Here is an 18,464-nt window from a genome sequence, read left to right as displayed (position 1 = left end):
ATCACCCCAGCCCATTGCACATCCCCCTCTAATCATTAGCACTTAAATAAACAGCATTTGATAAAATACATGTATGGAGTCTGTCAAATCATTTAACCATGTATTCGTTGAACAAGCTTTAAACACTGCAATATAACTGTACAGTATTGTATACATAGGAATGACCTGTAGTTGGCTGCAGTCAAAACACCAGGAGCGATAGTGGGACAAAAATATATGAAAATAGAGATGCCAGTGGGTACAGTAAGTGGACATAGAATTTGGAAAATCAGCCTGCCAGTGACAATGTCAAATGCAAAACTGTCAATGTAAAGTGTAATTACAGTGTGTTACCTGTGTGTCATTTGAAGTACTGTCTTATAATAGCACTTCTGTTGTCCTCATCCTCTGCCTCCTCATCTTCACTGTCCACAGGGTCCACTGCTGCCACATGCCCATCTCCAGCCTCATCCTCCTGCAGAAAAGGCACCTGGGACGTAAGGCAAGGTTGTGCAACATACAGCATGCCACGATGATCTGACACACCTTCTTGGGTGAGTAGTACAGGGATCCACCTGTTAGATGGAGGCAACGAAACCTGGCGTTCAGGAGGCCGAATGTCCTTTCTATTATTCTTCTTGTTTACCCATGTGCCTCAGTGGAATATTCCTCTGCCCTTGTCATGGGATTCCTCACAGGGGTCAGTAGCCATGAGAGGTTGGGGTAACCAGAGTCACCTGCAAATATTGAGGGACAACTGTTAGACACACACTAACCCTTAGGGCCCACACCATACCCATACACCAACATTCACTGGGTGGGAACCAGGCCTCACCTATTAGTCACACCTAGTGCCTCTTGAGTTGAGCAATCACATATGGGATGCTGCTATTCCTCAGGATAAAGGCATCATGCACAGACCTAGGATACTTTGCATTGACATGGGAGATGTACTGGTTGGCAGGCACACTATCTGCACATTCATGGAGTGAAAGCTCTTTCGATTTCTGAACACCTGTTCTTTTCTCTGGGGGGGGGCGGGGGCAAATGCAATATGTGCACCATCAATAGTCCCAATAATGTTCGGGATATGTCCCATCGCATAGAAATCAGCTCTCACTGTGGCCACATCCTCCACCTGGGGAGTACGATGTAGCTGCACATGTGTTTAATCAGAGCAGACAACACTCTGGTCAGCACTATTGAGAACATTGGCTGAGACATTCCTGCTGCCAAGCCCATTGTCAAATGGAGCACAGATAGGACTTTCACAAGATGGGGTTCCTGTTGGCCTGACGGATAGTTGATATCAGGTCAGGTTCCAATTGGGCACACAGCTTTGTGATTGTGGCCCTGTCTAGTCTATAGGTGAGAATAATGTGCCTGTTCTCCATGGTTGCCAAGTCCACCAGTGGCCTGTATATGGGGGGATGTCTCCATCTCCGATTTATCCACAGCGGTTGCAATCTAGGGGGCACACGGTGAGTAGCTGGTCAGTATCCCATATTTCAAAACACTACACTGCATTGCATGTTGTGACTGTATCACAAGATTGTTGTATAGGCCCAAATGGTGCATATGGGTACTGTGACGCAGTTAGGTGCCAATGCCTGCCCTCTCCCCTGAAATTGCATCTGCGTGCCCTGTATGGAGTGACATGTGGAAATGAGGTAATTCCGCTTACGTTGTGCGCCGTTGTGGGAGGCGGAAAATACCGCTGTGCAAATCCTCATTGGATCTCATTGGGCCCTATGGGTTACAGTGGCCAATGGTGATGTATGCCTGCAGTGACGGAAAGCACCGCCGCGGACGTGAGCGCCATTTTCTATCTGTTCACCTACTTGCTACCTAACCTTCAACAGGAGAGGACCTACACTGCAAGCGCTGCTGTGACCTGTGTCTGGAACAGACCATGGCTCGTGTGACTGGGGAAAGGGCCCATGCATTCACCGCTGTACAGTTGGAGAGACTTGTGGATGGGGTCCTACCACAGTACCAAATGTTGTATGGATCTCCAGACCAACAGGTGAGTACACTGTGAGCACGATGCATGGGGCATGAATGCATGGAGTGCTGTGTGTGAGGGTCTCGTGTAAGGGGGGGGTTGGTGGAAGGGTCCTGGTCAGCATGCTGCATGTATGGTGGGCAATGTCTGTGCATAAGGGGATGGGAGGGCTATGGTGGGACATGAGTGTAACAGGCCGGACGGTCTGACTGATACCTTTTTTCTATGTGTATTTTTCTGCAGGTCAGCACTCATTAGAAAAAGGGTATATGGCGTGCCATCGCCAAGGATGTGTGGACCCTGGGGGTGTATGGCAGGCGGAGCACCCACTGTCGGAAACGGTGGGAGGACCTGAGACGCTCAGCAAGGAAGACGGTGGAGGCCCAGCTGGCGATGGCCTCCCAAGAGGAAGGGGTGCCCGTCGCACCCTGGCCCCCTAATGGCCTGCATACTGGAGGTGGCCTATCCGGAGCTGAATGGGCCCTTATGGGCATCACAGCAGGCACAAGGGGGTGAGTACAGTTTCCAAGTATACTACTTGCGGGTGGTGGGGGATATGGGCCTGTGGGTGCCCCTAGGCCAGGCCGGACATTGCAGGGTAGATCCCATGTTGGGAAGGGTATGATGTGAACCACCTCCAACCAGCTAGTAGGCATCCACTACTGGGCAGGGGTCTGTGGATCTCTGGTATGCTGTTAGTGGCATTAGGTATTACTGTCCATGGGCTGGTGACTAGCATTATGACTGGTAGTGCATTGCCTAATGCGTAGGGATGTTCCCTGTGTGTGTTGTATACACCAAAGGTGGTGCTAGAGCAGCCATTGACCCAGTGAATCCTTTGTCTCTTCCCCCCTTTTTGTTTTGTCACCCTGTCCTTCTGTGCATTAGCATCATCTGGCGGAGGAGCTTATGCACCAGCGATGGAGGGAGCTGCATCCCACAGGGACCAGGAGGCCGGATCCACCGACAGTGAGGGCACCAGTGGGACGGAAGGCGAGGAGAGCACCACAAAGGTGACATTAGTGGACAGTTCGGACAGTGATACCTCCTCCAATGGAAGCTCCCTGGTGGTGGTGAACACCTCTGTGGCCACCCCAACTATAGGTACAACCGCAACCCCCGTACCAGAACCTCCCTCCCAGGAGCCCCTCAGCGAGTTTCCCGTGCCCGCTCACCCAGGAGGGTGAGCATCTCCTTCACCCCAGGCACCTCAGGTCCTGCCACAGTTACCCCTGCTGCCCTATTGACCTCCTGAGATCCATCTCTGTTGGGCAGTCAACCATTGTGAACAAACAAATGCATTCCTGGAGGGCATTCACTCTGGCATGGCGACCCAACAGAGATCAATCCAGGCTCTGGCCTCCTCTCTGATGGCAGCCCATGTCCCTGTTTCTAGCCTCCCCCCTCCAACTTCCTCTACCCAGTCCCATTCCCCTCAAACCCAACCTATACCAAGCACACAGGCAGACCAGCATGCACCCAGGACAACACACAGGAGTGGTTCAGGCAAACACAAGCACCACACATCATCCAAGAGGCACTTACACAAACACCATCCAGATGCAGACATACCAACATCCACTGCCTCCACTCCTCCTCCTCGTCCACCTCCCTCCCAGTAGCGTCTACACACACACCAGCATGCAATACACCCTCATCCACCACCTCCATCACCATCATGCCTATCACTGCACACCCCTCACTGGTAGTCACCACCCCCACATCCATGTACACGTCCCCTGTGTCCTCTCCCACTGTGTCTGTGCCCCTCCTCCCAAAGTACACAAACACAAGCACTCAGACAACCAACAGCCATCCACCTCACAATAGTATCCAGCCTACACACCTGCACCCAAACACAGCAGACAGACACCTCCAACAACCACTTCCTCTTCCTCCACTCCCAAACCTTCACCCTCTTCCCGCCCCTATGTCCCTAAGAAACTTTTCCTCTCCACCGTAGACCTCTTCCCTACCCTCCGTCTTTCACGTTGGGCCAGGGTGGTCAGAACCCGGGCGAACCACCCAGTCCATGGCCACAGTAGTGTCAACAACTACTGCAGGTGGGAGAGGATCCCAGGAACCAGCCAGTAGTACTGGAAGCGTGCATGCACCAGGTGCATCAAAGAAGGGCAAGAAGGCACCACCAGCTGCGAAAAGGAAGGGCAAGGAGGTACCACCAGCTGCGAACGGGAAGGGCAAGAAGGCACCACCAGCTGTAAAAGTGAAAGACAAGGAGGCACCACCAGCTGTGAAAGGGAAGGGCAGGGAGGCACCACCAGCTGCAAAAGTGAAGGGCAAGGGGTCAGCACCTGCAGGCAAGAAGGAGAGGAGGCCTGGTGCTGGGATTCATTTGGAGCCCCCACCACTAACCATGGCGGTTCAGCTGTCCGAGGCTGCAGGGGAAGGGCTGGAGCCCCCCTCCCACTACCAGCCCCGCCACCAGCACTGCCACCAGCACCACTGACAGCAACAGCAGCCCCAGTGGGCAGCCATCCAAGGGTGCAGAGGATGGGCTGGAGCCTCCCCTCACCACTGCCTGCACCACCACCAGTACCACTGCCAATAGCAGGACCCAGTGGGCAGCGTCCGAGGCTGCAGGGGATGGGCTGGAGCCTCCCCCCACCACTCTCAGCACTGCCACCAGCACCATTGCCAGCCCCGACACCAGGCCCACCATTGACACCACTGAGCAGCTGTCAATGCTGTTGGGCAGTGTGTAGTCCTGCCTCCTTGGGCTGTAGTGCGTCCTGGCCCCTGCTAATACTGTAGGTGTGGCACCCAGGTGAGAGACTGTGACCATGCACTCACCAAGATCTGCATCACAGGGAACAATGCCCCCTCCAGCAACAGTGGAAGAAGCCATCCACTAACCCCATTCTTCCCAGGTTGAAGCACACTGGTCACAAGGCCCCCTCCCCAACCAGTGGAAACAGCCACCCACTCACCCCATCCTTCCCAGGATGTAGGACACTGGGCACAAGACCCCCTCCAGCACCAGTGGAAGAAGCCATCCACTCACCCCATCCTTCCAGGATGATACACACTGGGCACAATGCCCCTTCCAGAACCAGTGGAGAAGCCATCCACTGGAGAAACTGTGGCCTTGCATTCCCCAGGACCAAACAATGGGTAATGCACCCACTTGAGAGACTGTGGACTTGCACTCCCCAGGTCCAAGCAGTGGGCAAACTAGCCACTTGAGAGACTGAGGCCTTGCACTCCCCAGGACAAAGCAGTGGGCAAACCACCCACTTGAGAGACTGTGGCCTTGCACTACCCAGGACCAAGCAGTGGGAAAACCACCCACTTGAGGGACTGTGGCCACTCCCCAAGACATCGCACAGGGCATGTAGCACCCTCCAGGACCAGTGGTGTTTCGGCTGAGGTGTCCCCCCATTCCCTGTCCCCCTGAGGTGCCTGTGTGTTTTTGACTTGATGCCCCTGCAGTTTTCTCTCTTGTGTTGTTGCAGGAGTGAGGTGGGGCCTTGGCTATGTGTTGTGGCCCTGTGGCCCACGGACATTGAGGACTGGGCAGTGTCCCTCCATTTGTAAATATGTATATATGTTTGTATTTTGATGCACTTATTTATGTTGTTTTATCATATTACACTCACTTTCTTCCAATCTTTTTGTCCTTGCATTATTCCTGAGGGGTAGGGGTTGAATATGTGATGTTACTGCATCTGGTTGAGTGTATGGTGTTGGGGGTGGGGGTGCTATGTGTTCCGTGTGTGTGTGACTCTTTTTTTCCTCCGCCCTCCCTTGTGTGTTAGGCGGCAGTACTCACCGTGGTCGTCTTCGCTTGGGTTGCTGCTCGTAATGCAAGAAGAGGTAGACGAGCATGGGGAAAATGTGCAACTCAGGTCCATGGCATCGTGGTGTTGTTCCCTGAGTGTCCAGAGGAGAGTCCTTTGACTTCTGTGTTCTGTTTCCGCCGTCCCTAAGTGTCCAGAGGTAAGTCCTTTGACTTCTGTGTTCTGTGTCCGCTGTGCTTTTGATGTTGTTTGTACTGCCCCCGGAAAAGGTGGCGGATAGGCCTGTCTTAATACAGGGGGCGGCACATTGTCTTCTGCCTGGCTGTTGGTGGTTACCGCCGTAGTGTTTGTTGCTACCACCATGGCAGTCGGAGTGTTAAAGTGGCTGTCTGTCTGAGCGGTTTCCGCCGTTATCATAATTCCATGTTTTTTACCGCCGGCATGTTGGCAGTATTACCGCCGCTTTATCACCAACCGCCAGGGTTGTAATGAGGTCCCATATATTAAGTGTTAGACCTGTTATCTCTTGGCATGGGTCCCCCTGTCTATTTTGCTTCTGACCTTCAGTTTTTGATCCTGTGCTGAATTTCATTTTGGCAGCCTTAGGACTCTAGGTACTTTACCACTGCTGACCAGTGCTAAAGTGCAAGTGCTCTCTGTCTAAATTGTATTGGTGATTGGTTTATCCATGAATGGCATATTTGATTTACTAGTAAGCCCCTAGTATGGTGCACCATGCGTGCGCAGGGCCTGTAAATCAAATGCTACAATTGGTCCTGCAGCACTGATTGTGCCACCCACATGAATAGCCCTGTACACGTCTCAGACCTGCCATTCTAATGTCTGTGTGGGCAATTTTAAATTGCCATTTTGACCTGGCAAGTGTACCCATTTGCCAGGCCCAAACCTTCCCTTTTACTACATATATGTCACCCATAAGGTAGGCACATGACATCCCCATGGGCAGGAAGCAGTGTATTTAAAAGGAAGGACATGTACTGGTGTGGTTACATGTCCTGATAGTGAAATACTGCTACATTTGGTTTTCACTATTGCAAGACCTGTCTATCTCATACGGTAAAACTGTAAAAACTAAAACTGTAAACTTCGTACTTGTATAGCGCACTACTCACCCGTTAGGGTCTCAAGGCGCTGTACGCATACCGCTGTGGAACCCCTCCTGGCTTTTCCCTGTGAGGTGCCCACTCCCAGGCAACCTCCAAGGTGAAGCCAGGCATCCCAGCGCTGTTGGGGCCATTGTGGAGATTAAGCAAGCTATTGCCCAGAGTTAGACCCATGAATTAGATTAGGCACTGATGTGAGAATTATCAGGTCTGAGGAAATTGAGCCCAAGACCTGCTGAGGTGGGAATTGAACCCTGGTCCCGGGCCAGATTTCTGCATCAGGGTCTGCCGCTCTAACCATTGAGCCACACTTCTCCACCATTGAGCCACACTTCTCCACAACGGTAACATTGGGATTGCCATGAAATACCTTGTAAAGGTAATTTCCCATTGGGATCAGATAGAAATATGGAGCTTGGGGTTTCTGAACTCATAATTTAAAAATACATCTTTTGGTGAAGTTGCTTTTTGACTTGTAGGTTTGAAAATGCCACTTTTGGAAAGTGGACATTTTCTTGCCTAACCATTCTGTGCCTCTGCCTGCCTATAGAATACACGTCTGGGTCAGAAAGACAGTTGGGCTGTATGTGAACTCACTCTAAGCAGTCGCACAAAGGGAGCTGAGGTGTGCCCTGCATTTCCTGGTTGGGCTTCCTGAGCTAGAGTGGTGGGAGGAACTGACACTTGCACCTGAATAGGATGTGCCTGTTCTTACACAAAGCAGTCTCCACCCCACTGGAGTGTGTCTGGGGACAGGGCAGGGAAATGCAGGGTCACTACATAGTTAGAACCCTTCTGGACTGAGGACATTCTGCCAGGAAGAAGAACTGGATGCTGTAGGAGGGACAACCACTCTGCCTGTTGCTTTGTTGTGTAGGCCTTCTGCTTGCTGCTTCCATCGTGGGAGTGAAAGTACTGGCCTTTACTTTCTACATTCTGCTTTCCAAGATTGTCTGAGGTCTTATACTGAGCTTGACTTCTGTTAAGAAGTCTCAGGAACTTCAAAGATTTAATCTGCCAGTGCCTGGGCTCTTCTGTTAAGAGACCTGAATTGCCAAGTGGTGCCCTCTCCCAATCCTTGGGCCCTTGGAAGTGTAAGCTTGTGACCTGAAGGAGAAAATCCACACACTGATGCGTCACAGCTGAAAAATCGATTCAGTACCTGTTCCACAGCGCTGATCTTGTGGCTGCAGAATCAATGCAGTGCCTGTTTCACCATTTTCCCTTCATCACAGCAGGACTGGCTTTTCCATGCATCATGCCTGGACATACATTTCTCATCTACCCTGCACTGCAGTAAGGAACCAAGGCTGCATGTCCACAAATCAATGCATCGCCTTTCCTCTAAGGAAAGAATTGATGCATCACCTTCCCTGTGCAATAAGGAACCAACACATTGCTTTGCTTTTTAGGAGCCTCACCTCCCCTGTGGCCTGCATCTTCTTTTGTTTTGATGCATCCCAGGTACTTTGTGCTTAAACATACAAGCATTGATTCCTATGGACTAAGACTCATTTGAATCTTTAAAGTGTGATATCTTGATTGTGTATGTTGGGTTTTTGTCATTTTGGTCTTGTTTTACTCAAATAAATATTGGCTATTTTTGTTATCTGGTGTGGAGCACTTTTGTGAAGCTTTCACTGTGTTACTGTGTGTGTGTGTGTGTGTGTGTACAACTACTTTAAACATTTCCTCTGAGATAAGCCTGAATGCTTGGGCCAAGCTACCAATGGGGTGAGCAGGGGTTATGTGACACCCTTACCCTGACTGGAGTGAGGGTCCCTACTTGGACAGGGTGTAAACCACTGCCAACTAGGTACCCCATTTCTAACACTAAGCATTCATTTGATGATTTTTAAACCCTGCTATTTTGAGTGTTAATTCAGTTCTTAAATTTCTCTGGGATGGTTTTGACATGAACCTTTTGATTTCAACTCTTTGATCTCAAAGGCCATGTATCTGGATCTTTAGGGCTCGTTAGGGCAGTTTGCAAGTTGGGGAATTTTTTGCAGCCCTGTAAATACGTTGCTATCTCCTCCATATGGTATTCCTATAGTTCTACAACCCTTGAAAAATCATCCTTTTGAACCTCTGAAGTCATTGGATGTTGGGTTTTTATCCATAAATTAGCATTTTTGTGGTAGAAACATCAGTGTATAAGATTGAGAAATTGAGGGGCACATTTACAAGCCCCTTGTGCCTCCTTGCACCATACTAGTGTCATTTTTTTACGCTAATGTGACGTTAAGGAAGCAGTTTCTCAGCGCAGTATTTACAAAGTGGAACAATGCACTGATTGCGCCAACTTGTGGACCCTTCTGCCACATTATGCCTGCCCCAGTTAGGCCAAGCAGGGAGGCCCACAAAATGGCACAGTGAACTTTACTAGATTTCACTGTGACATTTTTGGCATACGTTTTAGTGCCTGCTCAGGGCAGGGGTTAACATGACACACCCATAATCTCCTATGGGCCTCCCTGTGATTTGCTGGACTAGCATCAAAATGTTGGTCCTAGTGCAGCAAAGCTAAAAAAATAGCAGGAAAAATGTTGACGCTATTGTTGTATTGTGTACCATGCTTCGCCATATTGTAAATACAGCGCACACCCGTGGTGCCATGGGGAGTGAAAGAAAAGTGGTGTTATCAATGCTGATGCGCCACATTCTTGTAAATGTGGCACTAAGGGGGTCATTCTGACCTCGGCGGTAAAAGGCCCTTACCGCTGGTCAGAAGTCCGCCATTCTACCGCCGCGGCCGCGGTAAACCGCCACGGTCATTCTGACCACCAACTGTGAAACCGCCAAAAACCCGACATCCAAGGAAGGCCGCCTCATCAGCGGGCCGCGGAAAACTGGAGATGACCAAACCTCCACCGTCACGCCAACACAAACACGCCCATGCCATTCTGACCCACGAATCCACGCGGCGGTCTTTCAACCGCGGTATTCCATTGGCGGTACACACCGCCGCGCTCAAAATACACACTCAGCTCCAAAACACTGCCACATTGGACAATTTGAAATACACACACCTGACACACATACAAACAACACTCCCACACATCCAAGCAACTATAAAACACACACCCACATCACCCACAAACCCCCACTAGTTGGAAATTGGAGAGAAGGCGGAAGAGAGAGAGATAGAGAGAGCGAGCACAGCAATCGAATACCCCAACACACACAGGAACCCAACTTCATCACCCACACCACATTTACGCACACATCACCACATATCACCACGCACATCACCACAAACACCACCCCACACCTCATCCACACCACCCCATGGCACCCCAAAGACACCCCAGGTTCTCGGACCAAGAACTCAGGGTCATGGTGGAGGAAATTATAAGGGTTGAGCCCCAGCTCTTCGGCACACAGGTGCAGCACACCACTATAGCAAGGAAGGCTGAGCTATGGCAAAGGATCGTAGACAGGGTCAATGCTGTGGGACAGCATCCCAGAAACCGGGAAGACATCAGAAAGCGATGGAACGACCTACGGGGGAAGGTGCGCTCGATGGTGTCACAACACAACATCGCTGTGCAGAAGACTGGCGGCGGACCCCCACCCACTCCACCCCAATTCACAGCTTGGGAGCAAGAGGTAGTAAACATCATGCATCCTGATGGCCTCGCTGGAGTACATGGAGGAATGGACTCTGGTAAGTCGAATCTCAACTACTTCACCCCTCCCCCCACCGACCAGCATGCCAACCCCCCCCCTCACCCCCAAACTCAACCCCCCAGCACACAACCTCCCTGCCAATGTCTCACCAGCACAACCCACCCTAAACAACACCAACCCCTGAATGCCAACACAAACCATAGACAGCCACCACCAAAGCATGACCATTGCACATACCCATACACCCCCCCCCCCCTCACAACACCTCCCACAAGGGAATGCCAGCACTGGGGGACAAGGGCACTCAAAATGCACGCCATGGCACACACATTAACAATAACCATACTCCTTTACCCCTGCAGGGCCCGAACGCCAACACACCGCCACGGAGGGTCCAGATTTGTCCATCCCACCCCCAGAACAGGCCCCCAGCGAGGACAGCAGCTCTGTCGACCTAGAACCTGATGACCAGCCCGGACCATCGGGGACCTCTGGACAGTCGGTTCCCCACACACAGACACAGGCCACAGCAGACACAACCCCCTCTGGGAACACCAGCACAGCTCCCACCCAGCGATCCATGCCTCTGTCTCCAGGACGCGTCAATCAGCGGTGTGTCCGCCACTACAGGGCACCCAGGCTGACCCAACACCCCAACAACAACAGGGACCTGGGGGCAGTGGTAGTGGGCACACCGTCCAGGGGACAGAGGCCCGGGGAAACAGGGCAACTGGGAGGGCTGCTGTGCGACAGGGGGGGGAGGACAGGCCCAGGGAACCCACTCTCCAAGAGGCCCTCACCACCATCATGGAAGCATACCACCACTCCCAGGAGACGATGGCGACGGTACTGGCCAGGTTCACCGAGATCCAGGCACAGCAGGAGGAACGCTACATGGGGTTCAGCAATGAACTCAGGAACATCGCTACCGCCATGGGGACCATAGTCCAGGCCCTCAACCGGATAGAAAACACATTGCGGGACACTGTGGCACCACAAAGGGCCAGGAACAGCCTACCACCTCCGCCGGCGCTAGTGGTCAGGAGGCCCCCACAGAACGACGGGCCACCAGAACCCCACCTCCTGCTGAAGAACAACCACCCCGCAAGAGGAACCTGAGATCTCACAGGAAGACAGAGTAGGATGCCAACACCCCCGCCAGCATAAGATACCCCCTGATGTCATCCCACTGTCCCACAGTGTCACCCTGTCCAACCTTGAACTGCCCCTGCTCCATCCTTCCACAGGCATATGGAAAATCCCCCTGTGAAACTGAGAACTGGGCTCTGCCATGGACATAACTCCACCCTCACCCATCACCGTTTTAATATCATGTACCAATATCTAGCACTAAAAATAAAACACTCATTGCACTGAAATCATTCAGGAGTCAGCCTGTATTATTTACAAATGTATAACACATTACTGATCAATAATGTTCTGTTATTTTTGTGATGACAACATACCGATGTCAATAAGCATTAGTCCATGGGCTAACCAAGCAGAAGTCACGCAGTGGGTCATACAGCACTGAAAAGGGAAGGGAAAATCAAACATTAGTTTAAAAGAACTGGGGGGAAATACACAAAGTAAAGATGCAGGGGGCTTACAGGAAATGTTAAATGGCGTGGGTGATTCTTACCTGTGTGCTACTGAAAATACTGTTGGATAACTCTGTCCCTGTTGTCTGTGTCGTCCTCTTCGTCTTCCTCCTCTTCACTCTCCACAGGCTCCACAGCTGCTTCAACACCACCATCTGGACCATCGTCCTGCAGGAAAGGCACCTGACGTCGCAATGCCAGATTGTGAAGCATACAGCAGGCCACGATGATCTGGCACACCTTCTTTGGTGAGTACATCAGGGATCCCCCTGTCATATGCAGGCACCTAAACCTGGCCTTCAGGAGCCCAAAGGTTCTTTCTATGACCCTCCTAGTTCGCCCATGGGCCTCATTGTACCGTTCCTCTGCCCTGGTCCGGGGATTCCTCACTGGGGTCAATAGCCAAGGCAAGTTGGGGTAACCAGAGTCACCAATTAGCCACACACGTTGTCTCTGTAGCTGTTCCATCACATAAGGGATGCTGCTATTATGCATCACATACGCGTCATGCACTGACCCAGGGAACTTGGCATTCACATGGGAGATGTACTGGTCAGCCAAACAGACCACCTGGACGTTCATAGAATGGTAACTTTTCCTGTTTCTGAACACCTGCTCATCGTCTTTTGGGGGTACTAAAGCCACATGGGTCCCATCAATGGCACCAATTATGTTGGGGATATGTCCAAGGGCATAAAAATCACCATTCACAGTGGCCAAATCAACCTCCTCAGGGAATACAATGTAGCTCCGCATGTGTTTTGTCAGGGCAGACAACACTCTAGACAACATTTTTGAAAACATAGGCTGAGACATTCCAGATGACATGGCCACTGTTGTCTGGAATGAGCCACTTGCCAAAAAATGGAGGACTGACAGAACCTGCACTAGAGGGGGAATTCCTGTGGGTTGGCGGATGGGGGACATCAGGGCTGGCTCCAGCTGGGCACACAGTTCATGGATAGTGGCTCGGTCAAGTCGGTATCGTAGTATGATATGGCGTTCTTCCATTGTCGACAGGTCCACCAGCGGTCGGTACACGCGAGGATTCATCCTTCTCCTCGCAAGTCCCAGCGGACGGTGCCTAGGAAGGACAACATGGAGCACAGAGTCAAGCAAATCACAGGTACGTTCACCACAGCAGGCCTAGCACACGATTCTCTATGTATTGAAAGGCGTGTATGTGTGGCAATGCAAGGCCTAGGCCTGTGTGACGCAGTACAAATTATGCCATGTTGGCCCTTGAAATGGCGGCTGCCTGACCTGTGAAGTGGGACAATGGGATGTGAGGTCAATGCGCTGGCGTGGCACACCGTGGCGGTAGGCGGTCGAAGACCGCTATACGAAGCCGCATTGGTTAACATTGAAGCCTATGGGTTTCAGGAGCCAATGACGAGGTGCGCCAGCGGTCGCGGTACGCACCGCCGCGGGCATGACCGCCATTTTCTATCTGCTTAATCACTCGAGACCTGATCATCCACAGGAGAGGACCTATACTGCAAGTGCTGCTGTGACCTCGGTCTGGAAGTGACAATGGCTGCTGCGACTGGGGAAAGGGCCCCTGCCTTCACGTCTGAGGAGTTGGAGAAACTTGTGGATGGGGTCCTCCCCCAGTATGTGTTACTCTACGGTCCTCCAGACCAACAGGTAAGTACACTGGGTGCACATTGAATGGGCTATGCCTGTGTGGTGTGGGGTGGATGTAAGTTGGTGGGGTGGGGGGCGAATGAGGAGTGCAACGCACAACAGATGAGAGCATGTGCCATATGGCAAGGTTAGGGAGGGGGGGCCAATCACATCTAACATGCAGAAAATTTATGAATTTTTCCTTCCCACCCTGTACATGTCAAATAGGTCAGCGCCCATCAGAAAGTGGACATTTGGCGTGCCATCGCCAAAGGAGTCCGGGCCCTGGGGGTCCACGTCAGACGGGGCACCCACCGCCGCAAGAGGTGGGAGGACATCCGCCGCGGAACCAGGAAGACCGCTGAGTCACTGCTGGTGATGGCCTCCCAAACTAGGAGGGGTGCCAGTCGTACCCTGACCCCCCCTGATGTCCCGGATCCTGGCGGTGGCCTACCCTGATTTGGATGGGCGCTTGAGGACATCACAGCAGACACAAGGGGGTGAGTATCAGCACATTCTGCTATCTTTATGCGCAGTGGAGGTGTCTGGGTGGGGGAGGAGGGTTGTGGGTGACATTAGGCCAGGGCGCTTTCTGTAGTGTAGTCCTCTCCTTTAGGCATGGCCCTGTGCTCCCGGACCCCACCTCTGTAGGGTGACAAGTACAGCTATCGATGGTCCAGCATCACACATGTGCGCGTTTGTCGTCTCTAGACCTGTTGTCCTAGTCAGAAGTACTGAGTAGTGTACCCCGAATGCGCGGCTTAGTGCATGAGGCTCCTGTGTCTGTCCTCTCCGCCAACGGTGTTGACATTGCATGCACTCAACCTGGTCTTCGTTTTTCTCCCCCCACCCTTCTTCTTCATCTTCTTGTGCATGTGTGCATTAGTATCATCAGGCGGAGGAGAATTGGCATCGGAGCACGAGGGAGCTGCAAGTCTCAAGGCCCCGGTGGGCCCAGGAACAGACACCGAGGGCACCAGTGATCCGGAGGGCGAGGGGAGCACCACAACGGGGACTGGTGGTGACACCAGCGACACCGACACATCCTCGGATGGGAGCTCCCTAGCGGTGGCGGCAACATCCGGGCCCCCCGCCTCTACAGGTACAGCCGCCACTCAGCGCACCAGCCCCGCCCTCCCAGCAGCCCCTCAGCCTACGCTCCGTGCCCGCTCGCCCAGGAAGGCGGGCGTCTCCTTCGCCCCAGGCACCTCAGGCCCTGCCCCTGTCACCCCTGCTGCCCTCAGTGAGGAGGTCATTGACCTCCTTCAGACCATCATTGTTGGGCAGACTACCCTTTTGAATGCCATCCAGGGGGTAGAAAGGGAGGTGCATCGGAGCAATGCCTACCTGGAGGGCATTCATTTGGGTCAGGCTGCCCATCAACAATCGTTCAATGCTCTGGCCTCAGCACTGACGGCAGCCATTGTCCCTGTTTCCAGCCTCCCTCTTCTAACTGCCTCCACCCTGTCTCTGTCTCCTGTTCCTCAGCCTATCCCATCCACACCATCAGACCAGCCTGCACACACCTCTACACCCAAGGGCAGCTCATCCAGACACAAGCACCACAGAACCCACAAGCATTCACCCAAGCAACACCCAGATGCAGACATTACAACAGTCACTACCACCTCTGTGTCCCCCTCCTCCTCGTCTCCCTCCTCCCTCCCTGTGACGTCTACACTCACACCTGCATGCACACGACCATCAGCCAGTGCTTCCATCACCACCACACCCTCCTGTACAGTCCGCACACGTGCAGTTACCACCCCCACTACCATTTACACGTCCCCTGTGTCCTCTCCCACTGTGTCTGTCACCCCCTCATCCAAGACACACAAACGCAGGCAGACACCCACCCAACAGCCATCCACCTCACGACAGCCTCCAGCACAATCACCTGCACCCAAAGACAGCACACCTGACTCTCCGACAACCACATCCTCTTCCTCCACTCCCATCACCACTTCTCCTACCCTTTACCTTGGTCCTAAAAAACTTTTCCTCGCTAATCTTAACCTCTTTCCCTCCCATGACCCACCCCCTCCATCTGCAAAGAGTCCCAAGAGCACCTCAGCCACCACCAGCCCAGCTTCGAGTGTCACTGTGGTGCATGGGTTCTGGAGTCCACCCTTTGCCAGCAGTGACACTTCAATCAGCAGCCAGGGGACAGCCAGCCCCCCCCCAGGCAAGAGGACCAGGAAACTAAAGGGCCGCCGTGAGAGGACTGACACGGCTGCCCCCAAGGAGCAAAGTTTGCCCACTTCACCAGCCACAACATCTAGGGGAGGCAAGGGCCCGAGAGCCCCATCTAAGGAGCGAAAGGGCAGCAGGGCGGAGAAGTCAGCCAGCAGGAGCGCTGAGCAGGAGGGCCCCACAAGCCCCATCCCGGGTGTTAGGGAGGACACCAAAGGGCCCAGGACTCCGTCACCGAAGGGTCCAGCAACAGCACGGTTGGAGGGCAACTGAGCAGGGAGTCCAGGCCAGGTCTGGCTCCCTTGACTTACTGGACGAGCACCGCTGAACTGGGCCCCGCCGTGCAGAAGAGCACCGCTGAACTGGGCCCCGCCGTGAAGATAGGCACCACTGAACTGGGCCCCGCCGTGCAGAAGAGCACCGCTGAAGAGGGCCCCGCCGTGAAGATAGGCACCGCTGAACTGGGCCCCGCCGTGCAGAAGAGCACCGCTGAACTGGGCCCCGCCGTGCAGAAGAGCACCGCTGAACTGGGCCCCGCCGTGCAGAAGATCACCGCTGAACTGGGCCCCGCCGTGCAGAAGAGCACCGCTGAACTGGGCCCCGCCGTGAAGATAGGCACCGCTGAACTGGGCCCCGCCGTGCAGAAGAGCACCGCTGAAGAGGGCCCCGCCGTGAAGATAGGCACCGCTGAACTGGGCCCCGCCGTGCAGAAGAGCACCGCTGAACTGGGCCCCGCCGTGCAGAAGAGCACCGCTGAACTGGGCCCCGCCGTGCAGAAGAGCACCGCTGAAGAGGGCACCGCCGTCTCAAGCACCGCTCCGCTGGGCACCGCCGTCTCAAGCACCGCTGAATAGGGCCCTTCCTGTTAAGCACCGCTCCGCTGGGCACCGCCGTCTCAAGCACCGCTCCGCTGGGCACCGCCGTCTCAAGCACCGCTCCGCTGGGCACCGCCGTCTCAAGCACCGCTGAGCTGGGCACCGCCGTCTCAAGCACCGCTGAACAGGGCCCTTCCTGTTAAGCACCGCTCCGCTGGGCACCGCCGTCTCAAGCACCGCTCCGCTGGGCACCGCCGTCTCAAGCACCGCTCCGCTGGGCACCGCCGTCTCAAGCACCGCTGAACAGGGCCCTTCCTGTTAAGCACCGCTCCGCTGGGCACCGCCGTCTCAAGCACCGCTCCGCTGGGCACCGCCGTCTCAAGCACCGCTCCGCTGGGCACCGCCGTCTCAAGCACCGCTCCGCTGGGCCCTTCCTGCATGCACTGTTAACGGTTCACTGTGCCCACCATGCCTCCTCCTTGACCAGTGGAGACTGTAATCCACCTGATGGACTGTGGCTTTGCACTCCCCAGGATGGTCCAGTGGGCAACCCACCCACTGTAGAGACTTGAGAGACTGTGGCTTTGCACTCCCCAGGATGGTCCAGTGGGCAAGCCACCCACTGTAGAGACTTGAGAGACTGTGGCTTTGCACTCCCCAGGATGGTCCAGTGGGCAAGCCACCCACTGTAGAGACTTGAGAGACTGTGGCTTTGCACTCCCCAGGATGGTCCAGTGGGCAAGCCACCCACTGTAGAGACTTGAGAGACTGTGGCTTTGCACTCCCCAGGATGTTACAGTGGGCAACCCACCCACTGTAGAGACTTGAGAGACTGTGGCTTTGCACTCCCCAGGATGGTCCAGTGGGCAAGCCACCCACTGTAGAGACTTGAGAGACTGTGGCTTTGCACTCCCCAGGATGGTCCAGTGGGCAAGCCACCCACTGTAGAGACTTGAGAGACTGTGGCTTTGCACTCCCCAGGATGGTCCAGTGGGCAACCCACCCACTGTAGAGACTTGAGAGACTGTGGCTTTGCACTCCCCAGGATGGTCAAGTGGGCAAGCCACCCACTGTAGAGACTTGAGAGACTGTGGCTTTGCACTCCCCAGGATGTTACAGTGGGCAACCCACCCACTGTAGAGACTTGAGAGACTGTGGCTTTGCACTCCCCAGGATGTTACAGTGGGGAAGCCACCCACTGTAGAGACTTGAGAGACTGTGGCTTTGCACTCCTCAGGATGTTACAGTGGGCAACCCAAGTGGCCATGGAGGCCCCTCGTGGATATGGCGTCGTGGACTCATCTGGCTGAGGTGCCCCCCCTTTCCTTCCCCCTGAGGTGCCTGTAGTTTTATCATCAGATGCCCCTGCAGTGTTCTCTCCAAAGGACTCAGGTCTCCTGTGTGGGCTTTGCCCTTGTGTTGTTACACTTTGGCCCACGGACAATTCGATTTTCTTTTGGTGTGCAGGACTAATTGCCTCGGTTATCCATTGCACTGTATATAGAATTATTTTGATATTGATTTTTTGGCAAGTTGACCAATACTTTTCAGAGCCTATTTTGTACATACATTTTTATTCACAATTTAATTATGTCTTTGCATTTTTCAGGGGGGTTTGGGTGGTGTCACTGTGACTTGTTGCTCTGCATTGGTGTGTACATATTGGGGGGGTGGGAGTGTATCGCGTATGTGTGTGCCCGTAAGCTTTCCTCCTCCCCCCTCCCGTGTGT

Source organism: Pleurodeles waltl, chromosome 2_2 (genome assembly GCF_031143425.1).
Source record: "Pleurodeles waltl isolate 20211129_DDA chromosome 2_2, aPleWal1.hap1.20221129, whole genome shotgun sequence".
In the NCBI taxonomy this organism is placed as follows: domain Eukaryota; kingdom Metazoa; phylum Chordata; class Amphibia; order Caudata; family Salamandridae; genus Pleurodeles; species Pleurodeles waltl.
This window is presented reverse-complemented; position numbering follows the sequence as displayed.